This window comes from Nipponia nippon, unplaced genomic scaffold (assembly GCF_047370975.1).
Source record: "Nipponia nippon isolate SJK-2023a ecotype South Korea unplaced genomic scaffold, ASM4737097v1 scaffold_3, whole genome shotgun sequence".
Taxonomy (NCBI): Eukaryota; Metazoa; Chordata; class Aves; order Pelecaniformes; family Threskiornithidae; genus Nipponia; species Nipponia nippon.
Window position 1 is genome coordinate 115773235 of NW_028262347.1, and position 22334 is coordinate 115795568.

Below are 22334 nucleotides of genomic sequence, written 5' to 3' on the forward strand. Positions count from 1 at the left end.
TCCTCCTGTATATGCAGCAGCTCTGTGCTTCTGTAAACTGGCTGGGTGTGTGGCTCAAGACCACCGTTCTTTACTTCAGTTCTCTTGGTTGGTATTTTGTTCTCACTTCAAAAAACTTCATTTAAGGAAAGAAACAGAAAGAAAACGGCATTTCCGTTTTGATCACTATGATTTACTAGAGAGACAACAGGCTGTGGAGCTGCTGTCTGGTCACTACAAGGTGTGTATAATGCAGTTAGTCAGGGCAACATAAATAGGCACTTCTGAACTGTAAGCACTTCCATGACTAGCAAATGTGCTGCAGCCTCGTCTGGGGAAATGGCACTTTTTCTAGTGTTTACAACACAGCTGGCAACAACTCTAGAAAGTTTTCTGCTTGTGCCCAGAGCTCAGTTATGGAGCCACAAGTTTCACCTGGCATTAATCAAGAGCTGAGTTAGCCATACATTTTCATGTGATCGTTGACTTCTTAAGGATGTTAACTGTGTTCTAGTTTCTTATCTATTTTTGTTGGAGTGAATATGCTTGTCCTGGAAAAACTAAAAACAAGAATCTCTTGTTACATTTTTAAAGCCAAAATGAAAACCCTCTCGGGAAAAACACTTGACTCTGGGGATGAGAAATGGGTTGTTTTCAGTTCCCTCACTTCAGCCAACTGTTTTGGAAGATTTGTTCAATGACTTGTGACTGCTCTTTGTCAAACAAGTGGGAGAATATTAACTCCAGTCCTGAGCTATTTTGGGGCCTGGCATGGAGTTGCTGGGAAATATCCAAGGAGAACCAATGGCAACTGATTGAATGCAGAATCATGTTATACTATGTTGGGGAAAAATGACCACAAAAAGTTTTTTTATTACATCTACAGGTAAACTTTCTTCACCAAAGACATCACTGGTTTGGAGAAAGCAGAGTTATCATTGACCAAGTGTTCATGCAGCAAGAATTAGACTTTCTACTGTGATAGAAAAGATGAACCTTTGGATGAGACTCACAACCATGAGGAACTATAAACATCAGCCGGGGCAGACTTAGACAATCTGAGCTTATAGGGAGTCAAGTTTCCTTCTCAAATATGCAAATTTCCCTTAATCACAAGATTATACAGTAATAAACAGTTCACATTTAACTGGCTTTGGCACAGATAAAATCAAACCTATTTTATCAGAAGTACCCATAAAGACAACAGATTATAGAACCATTTTGCATTAAATTCTTATGCTTTTTCGACTGGGAAACATTTTAATCTGTGGTTTCCTGACACTGTCTTCTAAACAGTTTGTCCCCAGCACAACACATGAATTCTACGTGCCATGTTTCATTTGCAAATTAACAAGGACATGAAAAAACTGCATCAACATATCACAAAAAATGCAAAAGCATTGAACACTTAATTACAGCTCAATCTGTTCCAAAAGGCTCAGTAACTGAAATGGTGGAAGAGCCACAGTTTCTAGGACTGGCTGACTGTCTAAATCACACTTAATTTTCCGGGATCTGTTGCTATCAGTAGTGGGGAAACCGGAGGTAGATGAAATGAGCAATCTGCTGTTGGCACTGATGTACAGGAGAGTGTCTGATTCAGAGCAGACACTAATGTTTTATCTGGCAGGTGCAGTTCATGAAGTCACGTACCTTGAGGTATAGCATGAGTGAGTGTGTGGTTGGTCTCCTCTTGACATTAGAAGCAGACTTGTTCAAGCTAGCCAAGTGTCCTGGTTTCAGCTGGGATAGAGTTAATTTTCATCTTGGTAGCCGGTATGGGGCTGTGTTTTGGGTTTAGGATGAGAACAATGTCGATGATACACTGATGCTTTGGTTCTTGCTAAGTAGTGCTAAGCTGTTGCTAAATAGGTGCTAAGTGGCGCTCATACTGGTCAAGGACTTTTCTGCTTCCCCTGCTCTGCCGGGTGCGCAAGAAGCTGGGAGGGGGCACAGCCAGGACAGCTGACCCAGACTGGCCACAGGGCTATTCCATACCATGTGACGTCATGCTCAGTATATAAGCTGGGGGAAGAAGAAGGGGGGGGGGGGGGTGCGGTGCGGTGCGGTGCGGTGCATTGGGTATGATAGCGTTTGTTTTCCCAAGTAACCGTTACGCATGATGGAGCCCTGCTTTCCTGGGGATGGCTGAACACCTGCCTGCCGATGGGAAGTAGTGAGTGAATGCCTTGTTTTGCTTTGTTTGCGTGCACGGTTTTTGCTTTGCCTATTTAACTGTTCTAATTTATTTTACTTCAATTATTAAACTGTTCTTATCTCAACCCACGAGTTTTCTCCCTTTTACCCTTCTGGTTCTCTCCCCCATCCTCCTGGTGGGGAGTGACCGAGCGGCTGCGTGGTGCTTAGTTGCTGGCTGGGGTTAAACCACTACACCAAGTCATTTGCAAAGCTGCTCAGCAGGCTGTTCATATGTTTGCAAGGTGAGGTCTGATCCTGACTGCTCTAGCTTTGCCATTTACCAAGACAGAGCAGAGTGTGAGCCTAGGGCCACCTTCTCCTCACAGTTTCCTTTGGGGTGCCTGTTCCACAGCAGTTTCCTTTCATGGACAGGACTGCTATCGTGGAAACCATACATTGTACCTCAGATATGCCTCAAAACATGTGCTGGGTGGGAGGGATCACTTCCATGCATGAGGAGGAAGATGCTATGCAGGACCCATTCCAGGTTGCAGATGATGGGTTTTCCAGTGAGTGTTGTTTAGCATCCTCATATGGACTGAGAAGATCAAATCCCACCACACTTCAGACTCAAACGCATGACTGAGTCTGTGGTTTAATGAGTTACTGCCTTTAGCAGATCTGTGGTAGAAGATTTCCACAGCAAATATGAAGTAAAATATATTGGTTTAAACCTCTTTCCTTGATACCATGGTTTACTCCTTACTTGTTATGTCCTTAGAAGGTAAAATGATTAATTATTATGACTCAGGTGTTGGGCAGTAATTTATTAAACTGAGGAACCTAGATGTTGGATCCCACAATGGTGCCTGCAGGAATTTTCCAGGGGCCTGCTGTACCCCAGGGAGTCACGATGGCTACAAAATCTCTTCCTGCATCCCACTGGAAGGAGCTTGTTGAGGGAACTCGGAGGAAAGCAGGAGTCTTTGCCTTCAGCATGAATAACCTCAGATCAAAGAAGGAGATGTCACTCCTGAACATATGGAAGGGAGATGGGACCTTCACTAGAATTTCCTTAAGAGCTTTTTTAGGAAAAGAATGGAGAGTGAATAAGACTGTCTCATTCTTGCATTGGAACAATGTAAATGGGAGTGGTGTGCTCACATCCCTGGGAGAAACTTTTGTCTCTTTTGGGAAAGGGGATGTCTGGCAGGGGCTTGCTGCTGAGTTGATGTGGGTTGGAATGGGAGGGGAGGGAGGAGGTTGCAGCAAGTCCTTCTGCTTGGATGAAGGAAGCTAAATAGCAGTGCTTGAATGTGTGCACTCCCGTGCTGACAAAATCCGGGAGAAGGTAGAGTGGGTGACAAGATGTTTGTTGTGCCCTGTGTGTGTAGGACCTTTCTGTTTTGGCTGAGGTGGTTTTTGGATGTGTGGAGACACAGCTGCATGGAAGGGGTCCCACCTCTCCCAGGCCCAGCAGCGGAGAGAACAATAAATTGGGTTTTCTGGGACAGCCTGTCTCTCCCCAGCTCTGTGGCAGGAACTGATCCAAATCTGTCCCTTGGCTCCACACAAGTGACAGCCCTCCAGGAGACTGAAGAGGGTGAGTAAGGGCTGCCAAAGGAGCCTCTATTCTCTAGTCCTTCATCTCTTTGCTTCTCCAGCATTTTTTGCAGCCTCCCCTCCATTACCTCTGAAGCTTTCAAGTCTTGAAAACAATTTTGTCATTTTTCTAACTTTAAGAAGCTGGGTCTTGATTGCCTTATTTTATGGATTCCTTGTGGTTCCTAAATGTTCTCCCTGCAAAAAACAGTGAAGTTAGTTTTTGATCGTGTAAAGAAGTGCTATAGAGTATTTTTATATAAGCCAGATTAATGGTTTTAGAAGAAGATGCATTTGTCATAAGGCAGCGTTTTGGCAGCAAACTGAGCTTAAGCGAGCAGTTGTTTTCAATCTTGTCATGCATCTTTGAAGAGCTAACCTGAATTTTCTCCTGAATTTGGAGTTTTACAAAATCATGACTCAATCCTATAATAAAAAAAAAGAAAAAGCAACCCCCATCCCCCTACATTTTAGGTGTATGTATTCTGATAGAGAGTAAAAAAGATTTTTAAAATTCCTTCTCTGTACTTTTTGTCTGTGTCCTCCTAAATTACAGTTTTGTTTGGTGGAGCTAAACTAATCACATAGAGATTTATGCATTACAAATGAACACCCTGAAATTTACAGTCAAACAGAAACTGTAAAAGCTACAAGTAAAAGAAATCTTTATGAAGTATTTCTGGGGGTCACATACTGGAGTTTCGTTTTTCTTTAAACAAATCAAATTCCAATGTCAGCACTCAATAACAATTACAACAGGATTCAGAAACAGCATTTCATCCTATGTAAGCTACAAGCATATCAACTGTTCCAATGATAAAAAAAAAAAAACAACAAATAACTGTACATTCTTTATAATTGTCATTCTATTTCACAGTAGAGGTCTAATAAACAACCCAAGGTTGTTGCTTGAAGCCTGTCCCTTGGGAGGTCACAAGGACGGCAATCTGCCGGCTCACACTTGAGCACAGGCAGAGCAGGAATACTTTCCTTTAATGACACTAGTTCTGCCAATTGCAGTACGTGAATTCAGCTAGACCTTGAATGACAGACTTTCCTAAAAATGACTCTTAGGTAATGTGTCCAATTCAGACAATTCAAGGTTGCTCCCTTTGGCATATTCCCAATTTTTTTGTTTATCTCTAGAATGAAGCCTAACAGTAGTCCATTATGCTTCTCTTTGCAGTGCTCAATGGATCTCATTTGTAGCTTGAGGGAGGAAGAAACCTGAGCGCAGAAAGACGAAGTCTGGAGAGGAAAAAGTGGTGTTCTTATGGGGGACAATTAAAATACAGTGCATGGGGCTATTCTTTAGAGAAAAAAGAAGAGCATAAAACAGACCAGGAGATCTGTCAGAGAAAATTTCTGTTTCAACAGCCAGCTCTGGGACTGTGCTAGCGATCACGTACACCAGAAAGGTGATGTGCTTCATGCTGAGCTTCCAGGTATTTGCTTTTATAATGCAACATCCTGAAAGACGAGCAGGCTAGAACAGAGTAAGAGGAGAGGATGCAGAATGACAGCGTTCACATTCTGTTTTCCCCACCTTGTTCAGCGTGTTTTGCCTGCCTGGATCAAGTATCTCTAATGTGTTGGTGCCCTTTGCTGTGGTGTTCCCTGGCACCCGGCGCAGGAAGGCACAGAGGTCCATGGCACCTCTGCGGTGGAAGCTGCAGGGCTGTAGGGAGCTGGAGTTGGGGCCTTTCTGGAGAAGGTGTTTTTCTGGCTGGTAGGAGCCTCTGGGTTTGCCTGAAGGGCTGCAGAAGCACATGAATATTATCATTTTGAGGAAGAACACGGTGACCTTGGACTGTGAAAGCCCCTCCTGAGTGCCACGGCAGGAGGCAGGGAGGATGTGGCAACCTCCCCAGGGTTGCCTTTGGGGAGCTGAGAGGGAAAAGCTAAAGCTTTTTATTTCAGCTGCCACAACAGGCTTTGAAAGACAGGGAGGGGAAAAAGGTCCTTCATTTTCCCCACTTGGAAAGTCCCCAGTGAGCCGGAGTCTGTCAGGAGGTCGTTCCTAGAGAACACAAGGGACAGAGGGGTTCTTCTCATCCCACTTTCCCTGAGGCGCCCAGCAGAAAGAGCTGGAGGGTTTCTGTGCTCCCTGCTTTGCTGTCAGTACTTGCCTGCTTCCCTTCCCCCCTACCATGAGGTTGAGACCTGTCACACCACCATGCCACATGTGATCTTCTGGAGGTCAGGAGAACAGGAGCAGCCAGAGCAGTAGGACCAGTCTTTCCCCCCCAAAGCATCCAGAACTCGACTGTAAACATGCAAACTGCAATGAGTTGATATATTATAGGGTATCTTTCCCAGGAGAAATTTTGTTCTTTGTTCCCTTTCAGCCAAATTAGATTTTTATCCTAAAATACACACATTTCTGTCTCTTCTAAAATCCCTTTAAAAGAAACTGAGTATTTGCAGGCATATTTTAGGTGTGAAAGTAGGTGACTGCATTTTGTTTAACAGATGTGTGTTTCTTTGTCTGTAGGCTGTGGATTTGCCACAGGGACTCTGAAAGCTGCGGGGTCACATAGTGACCGTATATTAACTAAGGCTTTTGAGAGTTGCTGAGATTAAAGTCTCAACAGTATTCAGTGTGCTGGTCAGCGTGCCAATCTCCATGTGTCCAGCTTTGTTTTGTACTACCTGTCAAATGAGAAACTGGGATTTTGAAATAATTATGACTGCTATTCAGGGAATTGATTAGAAATTAAAGGTCGTCTAGAAAACCAAAAACAAAAAAATCCAGCCTCAAAAAGAGAAGACAGTGATGAAAACATTTAGCACTAATAAGCTGAAAAAACAAAGCTAAACTTTAATATTCTCCACAGAAACTTGACACAGGGGTTACAATGTATTTGGTGACTTTACTGGATCTTACTTCCTGTTCCCAGCACTGAAAACGAATGCAAATCACTCGGGGAGCAAGTAACTGTCAAAGGCTCCATGCCTTTCATTCCCTTTCTTGTCATTTCTCTTTCAAACCCTGATACTTGCTTTGCAGAGTTTATTATTAGCAGCTGTGCCTGAGATGGGGGAGAGTGCTGCAGGAGAACTATAGATATTTTTTTCTTTAGATAAAACAATGTCTCTTTCGTGATGTCTTGGAGCAACTTCACTGTGGTGCGGCAGGGTGTGGGAGTGAAATGGAACCAGTAATCTTTGAAAAATCACCTTGGACAACTCATTTAACTTCCAGGCTGCTCTGCATTCATCTCTGGGGCAGTCCAGCATCCCTCAAAGCTCTGTGGCCAGCTTATGGAAAAGAAAACACTCAATACAGGTGTTTGCAGCACCTACTGTGGATATTTGGCATTCAGTCAAGAGAAGGGCAAAACAACCCATTTCCATTTGATACCAAATATACAGAAGACACAGCACAGCAGGAACCACCTCTCTTTTGTGTGTTATTTTACCAGGGATTTACTAGGCTTGGTAACTCTCACTCATAATAATCCTATTAATAAAATTTCCTGCTTAGTCAGCCCCAACTTTTTCCCAGTGAAGACAGCCACCAAAGTGCAGAGCAGCTTCCGCACCGCTCTGGGGTGTGTTTTTTGGGGGCCAGCAGAGAGAATAAGGCAGATGCTCTTCTTCCTGCATTGAGCCGTGCTGTGGGGCAAAAAAAAAAAAAAAGTTTGTCAAACCAGAGCTGCTATATACTGGTTATGCAGCTTGAGAGCAGCGCTGCTGCTGTGTGGCCTATGGAGCCAAATGTCTTGCAGAGCCCAGAGGGAGAAGAAAGGCAGTGCAGGTTTCCTCTTATTGTGGGATCAGGGTGCTGAAATTTCTACACACAGGTTCAGAAATGTTCCTGTCCTACTATTTTTAGAAATTGTTTAAGCCTCTCAGAGAGCAGTAAAGCAAGGATAATACTGAGATGGTTAGAATGCCTCATCTTCTTTCATTTAATATGCCAGGTGGAATAGTCTCTGTTAAGTCCCTGTAAATTATTAACTCTTTTTTCCTAGCTAGAAAAGAAATTTAGTTTTTTCTTTACAACTTTCTGACAGATATTGAAACATGATAAAATGAAAATGGCTTCACGCTATAATTCATTGGGACTTCTCTCCTGAGATGGAACGGAGCAATGCAGGATTAATGTTGATTTTATCATTGCTGCTTTCTCTAAGGAAAAAAATCCTTGTAGATTTAAGAGAACGTTTTTTTGTGTGGCAATCTTTGGAGAGCTGTGCTGCCTATATTTAAGGTCTCTAGAGGTCCAAGTCCCTCAAGACTGCATGGAGAAGAGTCCTAGATGAGGATCAGAGTGATTCAATATCATAACATATTAGGCTGTAAGAGGAGGAATGAGTGTAGCCACAACGATCATATAAAGGCTTGCTCCAGAGCCCATCAGATACAATGAGCTTTGGACCAGTCTCCATCACAGACTCATCCAGACTTCCTTTCTCAGCATTACAATTGCAGATGAAAGTATTGTGCAAGTATTTGTGTTTCTCTCTTCCCTGCAGTACTTCCCTCTGCCCAAAAATTAAGCTTACAGACTAGAGTTTAGTGGGATTTTGGCCACCATGGTCCATCCTAAACAACATATGTTTGCATAAGAAATTTTGAAATCCAACTTCCAGCCACAAGAAATGTTTTCTGGATAGCTCCAGCCCTGGTTTTGTGTGCGTGGCTCACCAAGGTCTGCATCCTGCATGAGCTGCAGGGAATACGGAGGCAGGAATGAATAGAGCGCAGACCAGCATTAGGTAGGTTATACAGAGCTGGTATCTGACTTGTAGAGAAAGGAGGTCAAATGTAGCATTCATTACCTCATTCACAGCCTAATAAATCAGTCTCTGTTTTTACCCTCAACTGTTTGGCTTTTGCCACCCACAGCCCCCATGACGCCATCATCACAATGAATAATTCAATAAATATTTTTAAACTCCAGGTATTATTGCCTATTTAAAGCTTCCTACTTTATGGTTTGTGGGGTTTTCAGGAATTGCTGAGTGTCAGTTCTGTGTGGTTTTTATAGGTTTTATAAAGGGCACAGGGAAGAAAGCAGGTGGTGTTTGTTGGTGTAGCAAACAAACCATTCATTGACACTGGCATAATTGACAGACTGGAAAAATACAGTTACAACAGCAGGTAAGAAAGGAGAAGAGACCAAAGAGTCCTTGAGGGTTAGAAGCAGCAGAAAGACAGTGAAAGAGGAGCCATTTGCAGCATTCAAGGGTGGAGAGATTGAGGGGCACTGAGGTAGACCTGAAGGACTACGTGGATGGAGCATCTACTGCTTGTACAGATTTGAGCAAAAATAAAGAAATGCCAGGAAGGCTGGGAGGTGAACAGGGACAGGAGGGCAGGGTTTGCATTTTAGCTTTAGGGAATAAACAGTCAAAATGAGATACTCAGGCTGTGGCTGAGGGAAAAATGGCAACAGTTAGAGAGAGGTGAAAGAGAGAGACAAGAAAGCAAGTCATTCGGAAGCAAAGAAGTACTGAAGTTCACCTTGCCCTCACTTAAAACAGTTTTGCTCTTCTCTACTTTGCAAGACAAATCATGAAAATAAAATGGTTGCCTCGGACTCACACCATGGCTAAAGGACAGTGACACTGCATACCCTCAGTGCCTGCAAGGTGCAGGACAACGGATGCTGCAATGTGAAAGGACCTTTCACATAACGTTGTGCAACACCTCTATGTTAGCGTGGCTTGGGACTTCTGCTCTAGTCCTGTGAGATGCCCTTGCTCTGCTTGTCCACTTCCTCAGAGCACAGAGTTAAGCAAAAGGAATCAAGTTTCTGTTTACTTCCCTGTTAAAGATGGTTTCTAAACAGTTTCCAATGTCTGGAATATTTGACATTTCAAGGACATCACAACACGCTGTTCCAATTTCTACAACCCTCTTTGTTTCTAGTACCCATCACTATTCTCTAAAGCTGTGGGAATTTCTTATATGGGGACAGAAAATACTTTAGGAACGGAGCCTTTAAGAAAAAAAAGTGCAGATGTTTCCTTCTCTTTCCTTCTCTTTCTTTTTTTCTTTCTCTTCTCTATTTGACTTTCAAGTGGGTAAATACTGATGAAACTGAATGGCAGAGAGACAGGTTTCTCACTGTTACTTGTACCAAGAGATATTAACAAATTTCAGTTTCAAAATCCTACCCTATGTGCATTCATCAAGTGTGGTGAATGCACCACTTCTTTCCCATTATCCAGTGGAATATTTTGATACTAAAAATGTTTTCAAACTTATTATTTTTACTTTGTTATTTTATTTTCTTAGACAATTTGGAAAAAACAAGATAAATTAAAAAGAATCTTAAGTTGCTGAAAAAATAATCCAGAACTGCTTTTATCCTAGAAAGCTATAAACAAGTATTAGCAGCTTTTAGCAGGGAAATTGGATGAAGTTATAAAAAAAGAATAGAATTATACAGACATGGGTAAATTAGGTATATGAGAAAACATTGAAACAGCTTTTGGAAATCAGCTCTCACAGAGGAGTCAATGAATACACATATAATGGTGGCCCAGTTAATATAGTGTATTTCAGTTACCAAAACTTTTTGATGAGGCATATCTCCCAAGGCTTTTACAGTAACTGAGCTGTCGTGGAATGAATGTGGATGTCCTCTCTTGAATTAACTCTCAAAAGATAAGAAACAAAATGAAGGAATAAATGGAATGCTTTCCCATGGAGAGACCACCAGGGGAGTCTTGCTGCATCTGTGCTAGACAACGTATTTCTAAATGGTCTGGAAAAGAAGCTGAAATTCAACGCTACTGAATGAGAGTTAATACTTATGGAAAAAGCAAGCCCTTAGCACTATGACGGAAAGACTGACTCAAAAAGCAATTGAACAGGCTTAGTGAAAGAACAGTCTTAACTACAGCTATCAGACACAACCAAACAAGTGCATCTTCCAAAACACAACGTCTCCAAGTCTCCACTGGAAGCTGAAACGATATAGCAAGGAAAAGATGTCCCTACAGATGTCCTTTCTGCTCCCTCCCTAGGTTTCTGCTACCAACCACACCTGCAGGATGCTGACTAGAGTGACTCTTGTTCTGATGAGGTACAGGTGCTCTTACAGTCCTCATCTCATCCACTCTCCCCCTTCACACAACTCACCCCTCTGGAAGTTAGAACAAAATCAATGGAGTTAAAGCAGATTATATCAGTGATAAAGAGGTGAAAACACTTCTCAGTCCTTTTTTTTCTGGGATGTGCAGATGTTGTGACAGGCAGCCTTAGTTAGGAAACATCAAAAGTGTAATCGTATTAATAGAATCACTTTCTTAGGCATGTGAAAATGAAGATGATGCATCATTTACAAGTGAATGAAGACTCAACACTGGTAACTGCTGGACTGCATAATATGGCCACAAAATGCTTCCATAATAATGAGTCCAGGAAATTATTGCACAGCTGTAACACAAGTGTGGAGGAGATTAGTAGAGACTTTCAATAGATTTTTAGGTTCTCCCTTTTTAAAAATACGTTTCATCCTCAATGCAGCCTGATTGCATACAGTAGCTGGCATGAAGGCAAGAAGCAACTACAGCAAAGTCTTGTAGAGAAAATGCTAGCATATTTGGATGTGCTGACAATGTAGCTCCAGGATGTAAAGAACTTGCAGTATCCAAATCACAGGAAGAAGGACATGATCATGATTCTGCAACCTTAACCAGAGGAGGAAGTCTTTTTCTCATTCAGTCCAAGAATCTCCTGGCTGTATCAATTAGAGCTTGATTATAAGTAGACAGAAAGAGTCTGTGGAGTCCTTTGTCCAGCTGCGATGGCTGCTGCTGTTTTTCTCTTCCCTTCAGGCAGAGATACTGGCAGAGGGCAGTGAAAGTCTTGGGACATTATTTCTAGATGACTGGGACAACGACATTGGGAACAGGTATGGTGGTAGGTCTGCCCTTATCTAGATAAATCTTATTTCCGTGCTTATTCAGGGCAAGAAAGTTAATTCTCAAGACAGATATTCCTTCCTCCCTGCCCCGCAAATTAACAGAATTCTGGTCAAGGCTAAAGCAGTAGGTTCTCCCAGCTCTGGAACTGATTCCTAGATGTGTCCCCAAGAGCAGGAAACATAACAACAGGAGGCACACAGTCTCCCATTTGATGTTCATGGGGAGAAGAAAAGTAGGTGTCATTGTAAAGAGGTCCCAGTTTCAATATGTATTATGACCAGTTCTTCTAAGCTATCAACACATATGAATAAAATCCGTATAAATTTCACAATACATATTTGGTGGTAAAATCTATACTAATTTGGTCATGTCCTCAGTTGATATTAACTAAAACTGAATAGAGGATTTACCCTGGCTATGCAGATTTACTCTGGTGGAAGATTCAGCCCCATGTTTTTCACTTGGTTTTTGGATTATGACATGTTAGATTTATTGGCTCATTTGCTACAGTAAATGAGAGTCTCTGGACTGAGCCACAGTTGATAGCAGAGTGGTGAATGGACTGGCTGAGGAGCGGGACAGGAATAAAGAGAGAACATTTATTCTGAAAGACAGAACCCAGTCCTCATTCCAGTCCTAGTCCATCGTTACTGCTTTCCACATCCAGTGAAGATGATCTGCTTTGGGACTTGAACTAAGCAAACACATTTTTTTTCTTAAATAAAAAGTGCTGTAATGAAAAGGATTTGACAGGCCATAGAATATACTGCAGAGCTTTGTTGAAGTGAACTAGCTTCACTTGCACTAGAATGAAAAGGGATTTTCTGGTGCTAATTTCTATGCTAAGAATTGAAGTATAAGGTATGCAATGGATTGTACACATGCTTTTACAGGGCATGATGGTGTTTGATTTTGCAGTTACCTGCTGCCCTTGTATTGAGATCTCCAGACATGAGCTGGGAATCACGAGAGTTTGAGGAACTTGTGCCAGAGAGTGTAGGTTCCTGAAACTATGGATTTAAAAAAATCATACTTATGATCTTAGTGATAAATGAGTAAATACAGACAGATGAGACATGATGACTTTGTGTGTGACAATATGAAGCTGGTGAATGTGATGATCACATGTAACAAATGAGAAAAATATTTTTCTCTGATTTAATTTCTGACTCAGAATTTAAATTTTTCTTGGAAGATCACTAACAAGTGGACACTTTAGTAAGGAGGAAATCTGCCTAACTTACCAAAATTCAGAGAATAAATTTCACAAAGATTTTAGAGCATCTGCAGATAGGTAGCTGAGAATGAATGCAGGTTGAGTGCCAGAGGAATGATTTTTCCAAAAATGTGTTCCCTATTTTATTAGCTTATCATTAATAGAACATTCCCTTCATCTTACGGTAACTGGTAACAATCATTATTGCCAACAATAGAGCGAATTTGTAGTGGACTGTTTCTAGTTTGCTATATGAGGAGTTGAGCTCCCAGAGAAGTCTCGTGGGCTGGGAATGACCCCAGTGACAGATGCAAGAGAGGAGGGTATGGAGAAATACCTTCCACTCGCCGCCTGCCCAAACTTCCACTCCCTGCTCTCACTGCTGGACCACAAAGCTCCTATTCGTACGACAGCTTTCCCCAAGGCAGCACCTTTCATTGCACAGACTTATGTCCTGAGTGTGTTATAATGAATTAACATCACTCTGCTGCATGTGGGCATTGCCATTGACCTGGTCCATTCACATATCACGTGGGGAGAAGTGTTTTTTGCAGTGCTAGACCCAAACGAAGACAGTATCTGACATGAGTACCCTTTTAAGTATAAAGCAACTGGTACCATAGAGTGATTTACACAGTGTCCTGGCATTTACAGTTGCTAAGATGAACTGCTTTGGGGTATATGACAAAGCTCTTTATCAAAACTGGCTTTACGTGTCTGCTTACAGTCATAAAGAGAAATGTGTGAGAACATAGCCTCCTCAGTTCTCCCCAGAAGGCACAAAAGGACAGTTTGCTCAGTACAGTACTTGATGTTAGTGGTAGGATTTGTTTCTGGATTATCAGCTTGTAATTAAGGCCACTCAATGAAAGACAGAATACAAGCTATTGCTGTGCCAGTTACTTCGCTGGTGTGAAAAGGTGCGACCTAAGTCTGTGGAACAGCACAGATTCACGGGAGCTGGAAACCTGGCATGGCACTGACTGTGGGGCAGATAGACTCCTCAGGACAGCAATGTATTTTTTGGGCTTTCTTCCACTGTGAATCCTCTCTGCTCTTTCTAGGGGCGGCTAATGGAAAGCATCCTTGGTCAGTATATGGGGTTCACAGCATTCCCCATATTCCCTGGAACAGCAGAGCACTTGTTCATTGCCCTGTGTCCCCATGGGTCATTTGAATGTGGGAATTTGCCCAATTCAGTGCTTTTGGGGAGGTTAAATTTTGCATCTTTAGAAACCTAAATACCTTTAAAATATGATTTCCTTGTGAGCTTGAAACAGCGTTCAGAGAATCAGTCTCCTGTTGACTCTAGAGCTTTGCAGCAGAGCCAGTGTTTGGGTTTTGTGTGTGAATGTGGATGTTCAGCACACTCTTCTGAACTACCCAGCCATGGCTCAGCTTCCTGTGACCAGGGACATCAGCCTAAGTGATCCAGGCAGCTCTTTGGGGCCTGTGAGGCAAGATAATCACACTAATCATTACTACCATGTTTGCCAGCTCCTTGTTTACAGACTTCAGACAACAACGTGCTACCAGCTAATTGATGCCGGGCGCATGACAGAGCCCAAGAAGGTTCAGTGGCAGACTGGACAGAAGGGAGCATAACTCAGTGACTGTTGGTAATGAGGCAACTATCAGCAAAGCATGGGAAAAAAACTGGGGGAAGTCAGGTAGCCATCACTTCCCTGACACTAAGGAAGCCTAATCAATTGATGAGAAGGATCACTTGTTTGCTAATTGCAATTACCTGAATAAATGCCGAGCAGGGTGACTTTCCTGACAATCGGGAGACTACACCGCAGAGCCCATCCATCTCAGGGGCAGTTAATTAACTTTACTGCCTGCTCCCTCACATTCAAGGAGGAAATGAGATAGCAAGTCTTGTCCTGTCTTTATAACCTTTTACCTTTATTTATTTATTTCGTCATGACTTTGGCAGTGATTCAGTTGGCCCTATCTACCTGGCTTGTTGCATAATCACCTCTTGGGGACGGACATTAAGTATTCCTTGGTGGTGTGGGATTCAAACACCTTGTTTGCCTCCATTGTAGTCCCAGGAACTAAAATGACTTTTCTCACCTTTTCCCACAGATGGTGTGTGGAAGGAAAACACCATTGGCTAATGCTGGTGTTGAATGAAAATGGGTGCATGAATTTGTCTTGGGGATTTCACAGGGAAGCAGGTGCTGTGCACATAATGTTTCATCTTTCAATGGAAGAATTGCTCAGCTTGTTCAAAATATTACAAAGAAAATTGTTTTAGACAACCAGGAAATTGAGTAAATTGCCTTTCCTGTGATTTTTCTCTTTCCCCTCCTTCTCCCACTTCATGTTTTCTAGTCCTTCTCTTGCTCTGTGCACTTGCAAAGCTTTTGTACTTCTTCAAACATCGGAACCACTAAATTGCACCATAAGTGACTACTCCCATTAAGTGTCAAGGTACCAGAATGATGGTACAAGCCCAGAAGAAGAAGCAAAACCCAGGAGGCAGAAGCCCAAGCCTGTCTCACGGTTCATTTCAGGCATTCGTGTTAACACAGGTTCTTGTTAACAGGGTTCCTGTTTAATACTCATGCAGGTCTCCTGGAGAAGTTGTGGAGTACCTGTCTTTGAAGATATACAGGGTCTGACTGGACAATGTCCTGAGCAACATGTTGTGGCTGACCCTGCTCTAAGCAGGTACCTGCCAGCCTCAGCTGTTCAGTGAGCCCATTGCAGAGCAGAGGCAGCATTTGCCAAGGAGGAGCATCACATCTGTAAGCGCAGTCAGGCCTCACTACCATGGTCCCAGCGTGCCCCATGCTCTTTCAGCTGCTGTCCTCTGGGAATGTAATGGCCTGAAGTGAGGAGAGCTGCACGACTTTCCCAAGGAAGGAGCAGGAGGTATTGTGTGGAAGAGCAGGGAGCTGGACCTGCATTTCTGGAAGACTAGACCATCAGGGCTCCCTCCTCCTGGCTGTCCCTGGCTGCTTTGCGTGGACCGCTGTCATCCTCTCAGGACTGGAGCATAATAATTTACAGACTGTGCTTGCTGCCAAGCCTCCACTGCCCTGAAAGGCTGTTTGTCCCCAGCAGTACTGAAGAGAAATCACTCCACTACAAGTACATTAAGCACATGAACAGCTCTGACAAGAGGCAGAGTAATAATTTGTTTGGTAAGCTCACTTATGCTTTATTGAATTCATTTATTGGCTGTCCAACAGCTCCATCAGGCGCTTTTGCAGCAGCCAGACACAGAGACATGACCTCAAGTATGGAGTCAAGTCAAAAGTTCCTCCCCACTTTGTTACTACAGAGGTAAAATGAAAATCTTCTTAAGCAAGAAGAGATGTCCTCCCACAGTGACTTAAACTATGTGCAGCGCAGACTAAGTATTAGCATTATTTCAGCAGCAACAGCTAAGTGAGGCTGTGCCAAGCTTTGGCAGGTTAATGTACTGTGGATGTATATGAAGTGCTTAACAGTTTGATGTGACAATGGCAGGAAATAAAATTTTAATCAAATATGAACATTGTTCTCTCTCCAGGTGTAAAAGCTTCATGAATGCAACAACTTGTAATCTCTCACATTCACTTTTTCATGCAGGTTGAATGCAAATTCTAGTGTGTCTTTAGCACACTGATATGATAACAGAGACAGATTGTGAATTTACCAGTGAAATACTGAAGAAGAGAAAATTTTGTTTTAGTGATTCTGCAAAGTGGGAGAAACCGGTCATCAGAAGTCTACTTTTCTACAGGGGAGCGTGAGACAAGCACTTCACTCTTGGCCATACGGGTACAAAGCAGTTACAGTAAATAAGGCATAATAGCGAGAAATGTTAATCTGTTTTTTGAGAGATGAGGCAAAGGTTGGCTGGCTTTTACTGGCTTAGCATTGCATTGCAACCTACACATTAAAAATGTATTGTACAGAATAAATGGAATGGGAATAACTGATGAATATCGCAAAACAGAGATGCTGAGAGCTTTGCTGCACTGTTGGATAATGTTTGGGTATTTGCTAATGACAGATGGTAGGCCTTCTCATCCATATCTGTGTACCCTGGATGGAGGATTGCTTGATGACACACACACAGTTACTGTCACTGTCAACTTTGTAATTTTGTAGCTTTCTTACAGCTTTGAGGGCCTCTGTGTGTTTAATCATTTGAGCAGAGATTTTATGAGGCAGGTGCTTAAGAGTGCAGTAGGAGGGAAAATAAAACAAATAAATTAAAGTCAATTCCAGTTACTCTCAATTCCAGCAAAGGCACAGTCTGCGATCACTCAGTTATTCCTAAGTGGCCTGGGTCTTGTATTCCACTTTAGCATCCAGACTGAAGACACACATGATGTTAAGTGGAAACATGCAGAGGCCAAATAAATGAATACACCAACACGAACCCATGTATGGCCTAATTCCTTCCACTGTGGATGCCAGGCAACATATGCGTTGAATACCAGAAAATTAATTTTGAGCTGAAGTACCTTTCAGACCAGCTTGCATTTTTCTGTTGCCCAGACAAAAAGTTGCATGAGGCTGGAGGAGACTGAAGGTTTCTCTTTGCGGTGGCAGAGCGCCAGAGATGTGCATCCCACCAAGAGCACTCGCTGCAGGGCACCTGTGGGTCTGCACCCACATCAGTCTCAGCCCCTGTTTCCTGGCTGAGGGCTCCAGCCTGCTACTGAAAACTACTCTGAACACTTCTTCAGCTACATTTTAAAGGACAACAAAAAAAGGAGGGTAAACAAAACAAAAAAGCAGGGTTTCTCTCTTCTTGGGAGAAATTCAGGGCTTTCACAACAGCCCAGACTAAGGCACATGGAGGTGTGTTAATAATGAGCGTGACCCTCAACACTTTCTTTTGCCTGTGTACAGACAGGTGATACCAGGCCCCTTAGTGTCCTGGCTGCTTGAGATCCCTTTCTGTAGCATGACTATATCCATACATATCCGGTCTCTAGGTCCTGCTCCTCCTCTGGGCCATGGAAGCAAAACCCTAGTCCTTACCATTGCATGGCACTATCATTCCTCCACATGGCAAGTGTACTCTGTCCCTGTGCAGGTGGTGTATTGCAACCATTTTCTTCTGAAGGCAAATCAATAGACCAAAAGAACTGCTCTGTTGCACGTCCTTTGGATGCTTCATGTGCCAAAATGCACATTACTGTCCTCTCTGCAGAAATTTGAGATAAAACAATTCCAGCTTTTATCAGCTGAGGCTAGAGACTTAGTTTAAAACTATCAAACAACATTTCTTTTAGACCTATGATTTTTGCCTCCCCATTTCTCAGTGTGTCTTCCTCTGCCTCTAGAGGAATTTTGTCTTATTTGTTGAAATATCGTCTATCTGGATTGCCTTCAAACATCAATGGTAAGCCTGATTAATTATCAAGGAGATCATCACAATTCATAATAAGTTGGGTGCTAATTACATGTACCCTATGAGTATTTTCCTCTCATTTATCTTGCGAGTGCTCATTTTGCAGATTAATAAGGAACATGACAACTGCAAGTGAAACCAGTACTGTAGACTGTCAAATAAAGGCATGGGGGGATTGGGCTCTTAATTAAAACTGCTATTTGCTTGGCATTACAAACACTACTACCCATCTTGCTTCCAGGAAAGGCTATGTATTAAAAATGTATTATTCCCAAGATACAGATAAAAGACACTAAGGCGCTCTGGTAACGCCAAAAGAATCACTTAGTATTGAAAACTATTTCATACCCACACTGAATTAAAGAGTCTATGAAAAATATCAGCCTGTTAGACCTGAAGAGCAATACTCTCTCTCTCTTCTGCAGGCAAGTACAAATAAGCTTTTCTCCTCTGCCTGAGCCACAATCCAAAGAACTCAAGCCTGTGGTTTTCTTTCCCCTATCAGGCTTGGCCTAGATTCTCTCACTAAAACTGTCTGTAGGCCTCACAAATAATTTCTGTAGTCAAGAAGTACAATAAAGTTGGCGGTGAGTGGTCATCAGTCGTAAGTAACTGCTTTCATCACTCACTGCCAGCTTCGTGGCCTACATGACAATCTGCAGTTTGGAAGGGAAAAATGGTTTACTTATGTTTTTAAAAAAGCACCTCATTCCTCCTCACAATCTAAAAAACAGTACCTGTGGTTTTAAGACAAGAAAAGATGTGGGTAGAAATGCATGCTGTGACATCTCTGGATTTTAAGTTACAAGCCAGCACTGCAGCAGCCAATGCTTCAGAGAAAATAAGTCCTTTCTTTTAGGCATAAAAATTCTGCTGGCTGTCTATAGATTGATTTGGGGTGGAGTTCTTTTGGTTGGATGTACGTGTATCAGGGCAATTAGCTTTGGGAGAGATAACTTTATGTCCGAAAAACAGCCCTGTTTCTTTCAATGCTATTCAAAAATCTTATCACCACCTGCTTCATTCCTTGTAGTAGCTTAGCTAAGTTTCTGATGAATGTGTTAGTTTTGGTAAGATTTCTTTTGTTCCTCTAAAAAGCCCCATATTAAATTATTACAGAGCTGGGTCCCCCCCAATAACCTAACTAATCCTGGGGCTCAAATTCAGAAAGTCATTTATAACAAGAAACAATTTCTCTTACTCACAACCCTGGCATTTCAAAAATAACAAGGATGAAGATGACCTCTTGTGGAATGGCTCTAAAAAGCCAATATTTTAGCAATTTTCATACCCTAAAAGAGCTAATTACAGTCCATGTAATTTCTTGTTCATTAGTTCATGACTCCATGACTCAGGTGCCATGTTCCATTAGTCAGCATGACCTTATGTGATTTACATCACAATAGCATAAAATTGTAAGTACAAATAATCTAAAAGTCAAAGAGGTTGTCTCTTGAAACACTAGGTTTGCCCATCAAAGTGACTTTCTCTTTGTTAGTCAAAACACACTGCAGTAGCAACAAACTGGCTGGTAGGGTACCTTACTACATGAATACCAATACACATGTATCTTCTGCAATAAAAGGTAGATCATTCATATACCTTATCACCCTAGATGCAATCAAAGATCCTGGTTCATGAGGCCACTGCCTTTCTAAACATAGATTCTTCTTTAACTGATACAACCACAATTGCTAAAATGAAAACCTTTCCATAGAACACAACATTTTGATTCACGTTACCAGCTGTCCATTCATCGGAGGAGCAAAGCCAAACAGGTCTTTCACTACTACATCTTCCAGTACTGAACAACTCTCCTACAAGCGGCTGACTGGATTCTGCACCTGCCCTTGCCACGGTGCCCTTCTTTACTCCTGCTTTCCCATTCTCCTTCTGCCAAGCAGAACTGCAGCTAGCTAACATTGCTGTCAAACACCTTTCTTTTCCTCTTCGTACCAATCTGAATACAGAGTAGGCAGGGAGTTTGCTGACACCCGTACTTAAATCAGAATAATTTTTCTAATACAGTACGTTTGTTTTTATGACCTTGATAACATGTTTATAGAATTCAGTTTTTCTGAGGAAGAGGTTGGTTTGTGTTTGCTCATGCAACAGCTGTGCTTTGTCATTTAAAAAGACAGTATAGTCCCTATGCTTGGTTATTTTTAAACTACATCGGTCTCACTGGTCATCTAAAAATAAGTTCCTAATGTTCACATGTAGTATACATAGAACCATCATTTGACCTAATATGGTAGCATAAAGGGCTCCTTATCAGGTCTTTGGCTTCTTCTATAGCGTCAATAATGATTTTAAAATACACAAGAAAACCATAAACAGACCCTGTACTTCCTGTTTGCAAGACACCATAAGCAGAAATTAAAGCTTTTGTGCAAATAGAGTCTGGACTGAGGACACACTCAAACTTCTCCCTGCAGTAATCAAACAATAATAGTTTTACTTCCCTGAAAGATCTGGTTAGTCATAACCCCTGTACAGCAAGGAAGGCCAATATTTTGAAGGGAAAAATAATATTGGAATGTAAAACAAAAAATTCTGATCCTCAGAAATATCCATGAAAGATCTTTCTTTTAAATAAGCATAATCAAGACATCTTATTATCAAGCTTTCAAATCAGAATTTTTCTCTAAGGACAGGCCCAAAACATCTAGGCCATCTGATTCTCAAGGCTTTCAGGTTTCTTTTTCCTCATTGATCTTAGCTCATACGAGAGACCTCAGAGGACCTTAACTGCTCAGACCCAAAGCAATCCCCATAACAGAGCAGACTTGGATTTTGGCTATCCAGGCTTTCTCGAAAAAAGCATGCCAAGCTGGCTAAGAGAAAAAGCCATGGGTCAGCTAACATTCAGGCAGCTGGACTATACAGGCTTTGGCAAAATGTTCTTATTTTGATTAACTGGGCTTTTCTTTGACAAAACACAGAACAGAAAAGGTTTTCAAGGGACAAGTCCTTAGGAAACCTGTATCTGTCACAGTTTAAAAGAACGCCACGAGCAGTAGAATTGAGGATCTGGCTTCTTATTGATTTGTGTCTCACAAATGGCCACCTTGGTACACTTCATAATTTTTAGTAAGGGGTGAGCTGGTGGTTGAAGCCTTTTTCTCACCTTCCATTCTTTTCAAAAACCTAGGAGGAACTTCGTATCATTGAGACAACTGCATTTCTTCAAACCCAGACACAGACTGCATCATTCCAGAATTACTGGGGAAAGATGGGCAGATTGGCATACGCAAACACACAAAGCACATTACTGTATCAAAAAGCTTTCAGCTACAAATCCTACAATACAGGCATTTACCAATGCAGGAGGCTCTGATGTTTTGCTTATACAGCTGTATATCTAAATTAATGTGCTCTATCTCCATGCTGTTATTCTATAGTTAGGTGGAAGCATCAGGTTAAGTGTGTTGCACATAAGAGAATCAAAATCAAATTCGAAGGAATTTTGGTCACCTAAGGTTTTAAGGATTAATCCTAAGGACCTCAATGCAGCTGTTTGGTTTTGAAAGTAGTCAGGGCCTACTTATTTGATGAACTGAACTGGAATATGTAAGTTCTTGTTTTGAAAACCTCTCAAGAAATATTTCTGTATTACAGACTGTGGATGGTAATGGGATATTTTTAGGGTAATGTTTGAGCGCACCACAAGTCTGCTTGCGTTCCTCTGGAAGAGAATGTGTCATTACCCACAGAATAGATATGCAATAAATTTAAATTACTTTTCTGCTCATGCAATACTATAAAGCAAAACAGAGTTTCCTGAGATGTATTCTTTACTGAAGTTCATTCTTTGTTGAGACTATATTTTTTAATTTAATATTTCTGTCACCTTTGTACCTAGTGGACATGGTTCCGACCCATCACAGACATTAATATGACATTAATACAATCCGCCTGTATAATAAACATGCAGCACAGATTTCAACGAGAGTTCTGCACCCCACAAAACTTTGAAGTCCTGATTGTGTTTCATGTATTATTTTTTAAAGCTTTTCTTTAGCTTCCCTTTCACCATTTTCCTGTCTCCTCTATTTAGGTTAGCAACTCCAGTGTTGCCTGTTTAGGTCACTAACAGAGCTCTTTATACAAGATTTCTCTGTCAGTATTTGCCCAGCATCTACAA

At 41.9% G+C, this 22334-nt stretch overlaps 1 long non-coding RNA gene across 3 annotated transcripts; it reads left to right on the forward strand.

Moving 5' to 3' along the window:
- Positions 1-2044: 2044 nt before the first annotated feature.
- Positions 2045-17179, forward strand: LOC148054857 (uncharacterized). Of its 3 annotated transcripts, none has more exons than XR_015706848.1 (5): positions 2045-2155; positions 3513-3721; positions 4907-5165; positions 14914-15977; positions 16408-17179. It is a non-coding gene; the product is annotated as an uncharacterized LOC148054857 (long non-coding RNA). The 3 variants fall into 3 exon arrangements; XR_015706849.1 differs by having other exon boundaries at positions 14914-15005; positions 15401-17179; XR_015706847.1 differs by having other exon boundaries at positions 14914-17179.
- Positions 17180-22334: the final 5155 nt, after the last annotated feature.